This window comes from Ailuropoda melanoleuca, chromosome X (assembly GCF_002007445.2).
Source record: "Ailuropoda melanoleuca isolate Jingjing chromosome X, ASM200744v2, whole genome shotgun sequence".
NCBI lineage: Eukaryota > Metazoa > Chordata > Mammalia > Carnivora > Ursidae > Ailuropoda > Ailuropoda melanoleuca.
This window is the reverse complement of record NC_048238.1, coordinates 5,945,492-5,954,789: the sequence shown is the minus strand read 5'-3', so window position 1 is coordinate 5,954,789 and position 9,298 is coordinate 5,945,492.

Genomic DNA, 9,298 nt, shown 5'->3' with positions numbered 1-9,298 from the left:
ATATTTATCATAAATTCCAATTAATACAAGTCCAAACAGAGTGACTGGGATGAATTGAATAGGGAAATGAGTGAGCCCTTTAGACATTTTTGGGTTATGTTGACATATTTTCTACACTGGCTCTGTGGGTCATTGCACCTACTAATTTAGATAGCAAGGAACTTTAATGGAACTGAAAGTCCCTGTCCTTGAAAAATGGGCTGTTTTTGTTTTGTTTGGCATTTTCCCTGTCCACCTTCCCCATCTTTGAGATTTGCTTTGACAGCTCTGAAGTTTGGGTTATATACAGTAATATCCACAAAGTAAGGAAATAATTAGGTTGCGTGATATGTTTTCATCCTGAAAACCACAGCTTTTAGATATTCCTGTAGTTTTCCCCTGTCCTTGCCTGCTGACCACCAGTTAACCAGACCAAACCAAAGGCATAGGGCAGTGCCCACGCTAGCACCCACAGCGTTGCTTGTTCTCTCATCCGCCACTTGGAATTGTGTGGTTTAGGTGAAGTTCAGCTGTACAAAAGCTATTTCCCAAAGCTGTCAATAAAGTACAAAAAAAGGCTTTTGATTTCAAACCAAGCACCAAATACTTAGAATTGCGTGTTGTTGCCAATTATCGGAGGAAGTCTACACTTCATTTACTCTCTAAGAAACATGGGCAAGAAATACCGTGGTATCAGAATGTCCAGGATTTGGAAACTGGATTCGTCCTGCTGAGGCCGAGGACAATCCAGAGAATAAGGTCTGGATGGCCCCTCACGGGATGTATGTCCGTGTTGAGTTACTGTGCCAGCAGTTTCCAAGATTTGCAAAGCGAGTCCTCTATTCTTTGTGGCTTCGCTTTTGTAAAATCAGGCGCTTGCAAGCTTCGTTTCGGGCTTTGGCTTCCATGTTTTCCTTATGTTTATCTGTGTCATTTCTTTGAATGATAACATTTAAATCATTCTACTGAGTCCTTATGAGAAGCTTCATCATTGTAATAATACTTATTTTACCCTATACCATACTTATTTAGGCTTATACCAATCCATTCGCTACCTTTTTACCTTAACGATGATGCTGGAACTTTCCTTTTCAATACTCAAAATATCTTTTCAAAAGTATCATGGTATGTTTTGAGGCAGAGCCTGCATTAGGTAGTTTTTGGTAATTACTAAAATTAATACTCATCTCATCAAGATGATTTCTGCATTCATAGGATGAAACAAGTTTCAGAAATAGACAGACCTAACTGTATTTTCAAATAACTACTGGCAAGACCATCTGCTAACAGAGTTTGGAATTTTCTATTTTGAAACTACAGAATAAAAGACCATTTTTAATTTGAGATTGTCCAGGACATTAAAGGGAGAGGAGAGTGTGTCGATATTGGTTACAGTAGAGGAACTGCAGATATTAGAGCTAGAAATTTCTGATGGAGGGGCGCCTGGGTGGCACAGCGGTTAAGCGTCTGCCTTCGGCTCAGGGCGTGATCCCAGAATTGTGGGATCGAGCCCCACATCAGGCTCCTCTGCTATGAGCCTGCTTTCTTCCTCTCCCACTCCCCCTGCTTGTGTTCCCTCTCTCCCTGGCTATCTCTATCTCTGTCAAATAAATAAAATAAAATAAAATATTAAAAAAAAAGAAATTTCTAATGGAAAGATTGATATATCTGACTCAAATACTCCACTGGACCTGGGATCAGGTGGGGTGAGCTTTCTGCTTTCCCCTGGAATGAATAGACAGAAAGGGCTTTCAGGTGGTGCCCATTAATCAGCTCCCCTCCCGCCCCGCCAAGTCTGAGAGGTGCACCATTGTCATTTGCGTGCCCTTTGTTTGCTTCAGTTCCCTGACTCCTGAAAAGTTGCAAGGCTGTTGGGGAGAAATTCATAAGCGAGCTTACATTTAAAGTAAGAATGTCGGTTGTCTAGATTTTGTAGAATTAAAAAAATAATTTTGAGTAATTTCATAAGAAGACTAGATCTGTAAAAAGGGAGGCTTTGTTATGCGAACACAACTCTCAGAAACAAATGAAAAAGTAACAGTGTGAGTAAAGTTAAAGAGGAAGACAGGAAATCATTCAGATAATCTCCAGGTACGAACACATTATTATTTTTTTAAAGATTTATTTACTTATTTTAAAGAGAGCGAGAGCATGGGGGGATGGGCAGAGGGAGAGAGAGAGATACAGTCTTAAGCAGACTCCATGCTGAGCTGGGAGCCTGATGGGGGCTCAGTCTCACAACCCTGAGATCATGACCTGAGCTGAACCCATTGCGCCATATCGGTGCTCCACGGACACGTTATTTTTTATACTAACGTATCTGCCTACATTGCTGAATTCAAAATACCTGAATATGTTGCACAGAAAAATGTTTTGTAAATCTTATGAAAATGAGTAGTCGAATAGAATTTTCCACTCACAGTCATTTTTTACTTATCTTTGTAACAAATTTTTGTTTTGTAATGTGAGTAACAAATTCATTGTTCATGTTGTCAAAGGCACTTGACTTTTAAGAAATCTTCCCAACACTGATGGGATAGTGCATGGGCTCTTACTATCCTTTACCAAAGACTGGTCTTACTTTATACTTGAAAACACTGAAACATACCTCCAACGGGTATGAATGAGAAAGACATATAATGAGTAAACACTCCTTGTATTTTCCAATAAATCTTTCCAAACCACAATATATATTCATATGTATTTATAAGCAGAATTTTATTTTATTTTTTTTTTATTTTTTTAAAGATTATATTTATTTATTTGACAGAGATAGAGACAGCCAGCGAGAGAGGGAACAGGGAGAGTGGGAGAGGAAGAAGCAGGCTCACAGCAGAGGAGCCCGATGTGGGGCTCGATCCCATAACGCCGGGATCACGCCCTGAGCCGAAGGCAGACGCTTAACCGCTGTGCCACCCAGGCGCCCCAGAATTGAATTTAAAAACAAGCACAGAGGAGAAATAAATAATAGTACATGGATATTTTATTATCTCTTAAAATAGCTTTACTTGAAAAGACCATCATTCTGTGGTAAATGGACCCACTTGATCTTGAATTAACCATGGATTGGGTGCATCCCATTACCATCAGCAAGCCAACTTTAAGGCAATAAGAAGGAAGACAGGTCACCTCTGGGACCCCCATGGCCAACTTAAGTGGGAAGGACCAGCAGGAAATCATTTGAGTTCTTTGAAGAAGAAATGGCAAAGGTCTTCTAGTTGGTAGATTTCAGTTATCATTACTTGGAAACAACTAAAGATCATATATTTGTATGTAGGAAAATAGATCTAGGGGCCCCTGGGTGGCTTAGTTGGTTGAGCGTCTGCCTTCGGATCAGGTCATGATCCCAGGGGCTCAGCGGGGAGCCTGCTTCTCCCTCTCCCTCTCCCTCTGCCCCTCTCCCCTGCCCATGCTCTCTCTCTCTCTCTGTCTCTCTCTCAAATAAATTAATTTATTAAAATCTTAAAAAAAAATAGATCTAGTGCATACTTTGAAAGAGAGCTGGGCATTTAGCAAGTAGCAACACCAACGCCTAGAAGTTGTCTGGTTTTTATGTTGGGCGGCATTTAATAGAAACTGGGTGAGTATCCCACATGAGACAGAGACAAGCAGAGGACTGGGTGTTTCTATTCTATGCAAACCCATGTTTCCTTAGTAAAACCCCAAAAATACACCTGCTAACTGCCTGCTGGGTTATCACAATCTCTGCATCATCACAGCATATCCACCTGGTTACGATTACTGATGAATATTGTTCGCATTAAGATCTGAAGATGAGACTGACTTTCTTTACTTAATTAAATACAGTAAGCATGTTACATAAATTAATGGACTTTTTTGCATGTAAACTTTTCTTGTAATAACCCCTCAAAGAGTAAGAACTTGAAAAGAATGATAATTCAGTGTCTTTGCAGCTAAAAGGATATTAATGGTATTTCTTGACATTTTGTTGGCTTGCAAGTGGGCCACGTCACTGAATGCAATGTGTACAGGGACATTTACTTGTCATAGCATCTTTGACAAGTGAAATTCCCCCATTAGATTATAAATAAAAACAGCTGTGCAATCTCAGGCAAGTTGCATAAACTGAAGATGTGTTGAATTTAAAAATGAAACAGTTATTGTGGAATTAAACTCCTCCAGCTTTTAAATATCATTATAGACAATTTAATAAGGCATTTTAGAATAACCGTGGCTTTTTGCAAAAAAAAAAATAAAGTAAAAAAAACAAATAGAACCCAGAGGCTTCCAACGTCAACTTAGTTTTGTTTTTGTTTTTGTTGTGAATGCTTCCCAATTATTGTTATGAAACAAAATGCAAAACCAAAAAATATAGATAAGAATTCCATCAATAGAGGCGCCTGGGTGGCACAGCGGTTAAGCGTCTGCCTTCGGCTCAGGGCATGATCCTGGCGTTATGGGATCGAGCCCCACATCAGGCTCCTCCGCTATGAGCCTGCTTCTTCCTCTCCCACTCCCCCTGCTTGTGTTCCCTCTCTCACTGGCTGTTTCTGTCTCTGTCGAATAAATAAATAAAATCTTAAAAAAAAAGAATTCCATCAATAAGATTTTTAAATTACATATTTGATTAGAGCTGTTTTAAATTTAGATCATAAATCAAGTGAGATTGAGAATACATCGACTAAAAAGCCAAGTTTGAAAATGTTACAGTCTCTCATCATTTAAATAGAAGCCATTTGTTATTCGGAGCTCTCTACTGATGCTATAAATATTTTATAAATGATACATACTAGCTTAGTCTCTTGAGAGCTGAGCAAAACTGTCTTAAAAATCTGGGTGAATTAAGTGTCATTCGTTCAGATACAATGTAGAAGTAGAGAGAAGTCCCTTAAAAAGTTAAAAATTGAGCTNAAAGTTTGAAAATGTTAAACAGTCTCTCATCATTTAAATAGAAGCCATTTGTTATTCGGAGCTCTCTACTGATGCTATAAATATTTTATAAATGATACATACTAGCTTAGTCTCTTGAGAGCTGAGCAAAACTGTCTTAAAAATCTGGGTGAATTAAGTGTCATTCGTTCAGATACAATGTAGAAGTAGAGAGAAGTCCCTTAAAAAGTTAAAAATTGAGCTACCCTATGACCCAGCCATTGCACTACTGGGTGTTTATTCCAAAGATACAGACGTAGTGAAGAGAAGGGCCATATGCACCCCAATGTTCATAGCTGCATTGTCCACAATAGCCAAATCATGGAAGGAGCCGAGATGCCCTTCAACAGATGACTGGATTAAGAAGCTGTGGTCCATATATACAATGGAATATTACTCAGCTATCAGAAAGAACGAATTCTCAACATTTGCTGCAACATGGACGGCACTGGAGGAGATAATGCTAAGTGAAATAAGTCAAGCAGAGAAAGACAATTATCATATGATTTCTCTCATCTATGGAACATAAGAACTAGGAGGATCGGTAGGGGAAGAAAGGGATAAAGAAAAGGGGGGTAATCAGAAGGGGGAATGAAACATGAGAGACTATGGACTCTGAGAAACAAACTGAGGGCCTCAGAGGGGAGGGGGGTGGGGGAATGGGATAGACCGGTGATGGGTACTAAGGAGGGCACGTATTGCATGGTGCACTGGGTGTTATACGCAACTAATGAATCATGGAACTTTACATCGGAAACCAGGGATGTACTGTATGGTGACTAGCATAATATAAAAAAAAATCATTAAAAAAAGAAAAAGAAGTAGAGAGAAGTCATTAGAACAGTTTAAGAAAATTATATGTGCTAGAGGAAGGAGAAATCCTCCAATCGAGTAAAGGGATCCTGCAAAATCATATATAGTTTTCTAATAAAGCCCAGAAGGATATAGTCCATGACATCATAAATTCATGGGACTTTTAAGATTAAATTAGTCAGCCTGGGCCCCTCCATGTAGCAAAAACTGCAGGGACGTCATTGTCTTGCCCAAAGTGGCAGAGCTCATTAGCAGCAGACTCAAAACCAGTCTGTTCGTTCTATACGTGATTGATTTTACTATAATATCAGCATATATACATTTTAATGTGAAAGTTTCCCAAGACTTTTATTGATCTACCTACAAATATTATAGTTGGATTCCCGAAGATATCTCAAGTTACCTTTTGTTGTTTGGTTTTTACTCTAGCTGCTTTTCCTTTCTCTAATTTTTTTTTAAAGATTTTATTTTTTTATTTGACAGAGATAGAGACAGCCAGCAAGAGAGGGAACACAAGCAGGGGGAGTGGGAGAGGAAGAAGCAGGCTCCTAGCGGAGGAGCCTGATGTGGGGCTCGATCCCATAACGCCGGGATCACGCCCTGAGCCGAAGGCAGACGCTCAACCGCTGTGCCACCCAGGCGCCCCTTCCTTTCTCTAATTGACCTTTTACACTGAGTAGTCCCAGGTACTGTGGGAACGCTGAGTAGGACTGGGTAATTTTGCGATTCTGATAGAGAAGAAGTTACAGGAGCTCTGGGGCATATACACAGAAAAGAGTTCTTTCTCATTTTGCCCCCCAAACCGTAGCTCCTGATGCAATCCATAAAAATAGTAGAATGTTACTTTCAGAGATTTCCGCAGGCAGCCAATGGTGAGGCTGTTCATAGCCATCTTGTTCTCTCTTATTGACACTGAAGATCATGGAAGGAGATCTCAGTCTCCTGTGTGTTGCACACGACACCTGTCCCCACACAAATGTCCCCTTGACCCTGTCTAGTTGAGCCTTATGTGTATGTCCCTCAGCTATGAGAGAAGCGACCAAGAGGAGGCCAAATTCATCCTTCACCTAGACAAAATGTCAATGGTTGGGTTATGCTAATAAATTATCCCTGCATTACAACTGTCTGTAGGTTTCTATGGGCAAAAGGTAAAATTAGATCCAGCCACAAAATTACACATGTACTCTGAACCAAAAAAATATAAACAAAACAAAGATTTTCCTTTTGTTTTCAATTAAAGGCAAAATTGCAGAGGCAGTTCTGGTGATGGTACAAAGTGGACACTTTCAAGCTCTTGGGCATTTGAGCCAGAGAAGACACATAAGGCAAGAATTAAGGGGTACTAATCCATCGCTTCTCTTTGTAAGTGTCTTGTCACTTGTCACTTGTCTCGTCAAGCATTCTAGAAACGCTTATCAGCTTCATCTGTATGATCATGGTTGTTTTTACCAAAGTTTTCAGGTAGATCAAATAGATGTAATTGTTGATTTTCTTTTTCATTCATTTTTACCGAGGGCTGTGGCAGGCACTAAGCATATTCAGAGATGAAAGTCCTGTCCCTGTTTACTGAAGCCTATTAAAACAAGGGACATGGTATTTGATGTCTCTTAAGCCCTAAAAAGGTGACAAGTACTCCTTTTGAGCATTCTTTTGATGTCCTAAACGCTACTGAGTTCAGCCTCTGCTGGTTTACTAGACAAACCACTCAGTTCTGGACGGAAGGATCATCAGGCATAATCCACTGGCACAGGCCAGACAGATTAATAGGGAGGGTCATCAATGGGGTTCCAAGATCAGTGTGATTCTAGCCTCACACAGAGCTCAGGACGTGAGATGTAGTGAGGAATATCTTCTTTAAAAAGAGCACCTGCTGGGAAAGGCAAGAGAGACCACTCTTGAAGGGAGAGGAAAATAGTAGCTCTACTGTACAACTACCACAGGGGAATCATCGTATGTTGTATTAGTACGATGTCCACACGTGTAGGCATGACCTCGGAAAAATGACATACCAACTAAACTGTGGTACCAAGACCGAGGAGTTTTGTTGAGAACACCGAGGACAAATCCAGCCACAAAATTACATACGTACTCTGAGCCAAAAAAATATGAATTTCTTTGTTTCTCCCTCACCTCCATGTCTTTCCAGAAGCCAACGTGGATAAAGGAATGCCACGTTGAACCTGTGGTGAGCTGCAGGTATGACATTATCAATCTATGAATTACTTTGGGTCCAAGTGTTTCGCTCGTGTCGATCTTGCCTCTTCCTCAAAGCTGGGAAAGCTGTGGCAACTGGAACCTCATTATACTCGTTTGAGGCGGGGCGCCTAGGAGGCTCAGTTGGCTTCACGTCCCACTCGTGGTCTCAGCTCATGGTCAGGTCATGATCTCAGGGTTGTGAGGTCAAGCCCCACGTCAGGCACCACGCTCATCAGGGAGTCTGCTTGAGATTCTCTCTCCCTCTCCCTCTGCCTCTCCCACTCGTGCTCTCTCGCTCTCTAAAATGAATACGTTTTTGAAATCTAAAAATAAATAAATAAATAAATCCCTTTGAGGCACCAGCGCTCAGCATTCCGATGGCTTATGTCATAAATGTTTGGAAAACATCCTTTTGGTAACTGAGGGAAGTTTGCCATACATTAAACCATGTAAAGGCTAGCTGGGTGACTTGCTGTCCAACCTCATCTCCTCCTCTATACCCATTTCTCAGTCTGTCATCCAGTCCCTGTGCAGCAACAGTAAATACTGTTGTGAGAATCATGGTGTCCTTGCAAAATCTAATGAGAGCTATGGCCCTTTGCCACAGGAAATATCCAGTACACACAAAACTGCCCCAGCGTGTTTAGGGTGTTCCTGACCCATCACTGTCAATCCATAGATCCCACGTAGCACCCACCTGCTCGCTAGCCCAGCCCTGCGCTCTTGCTGTGGTCTGAGGAACACAGGGCTTTCCTCCATGGCCCACCATATTCCTGAGTTCTTAAGTCAAGTAAATTTGTCTGTTGTTAAATGCCTTGGTCCCCTGTCACAGATTTATACTTCACATTATTACGTTAAGGTTTATCTGAAATCAAAGGAAAATCTTATTTTGTTTCACTTGGCCTTAAAGTGATAAGTCCACCAGAACCTGTTTTGAGTGGCCTTTCTTGATATCTGGGTGCAATGGCATCGTTGGCCAACACTTCTTGGGCTGAGGAGGAAACTTCTAGAACGTCTGAATGAGGAGCTCAGCAAATCCTCTTCCCCAAAAGCCTTGATAAAACTGGAAAAGATGATAAAAAATAACCATTTCAAGTTTCTGAAATCAGACCAAAGGACATATAAGAGCTGTCAAGCATTTCCTTAGTAGTTCTCTTGTCAGAACTTCAAGATCCTGCATTGTCTTCTTGTCCTGTCCATTTTGCCAAGCCTCACCCTAGATCAACACAACTATCTCATCTTTCAGATCCAGCATCAGATAACAATGCCTTTTTTCCTCTTGGAAAAACCCAACTGACCTACCAACCAGCCCCAGGTCTGTGCCATTGGTCCCCCATGAATTCCAGTACTATCTGGGGCTGGGTATCACTTAGAGATGCCTTCATTTCCCCCTGCAGCCTCCTCCGACGTTACCCTAGGT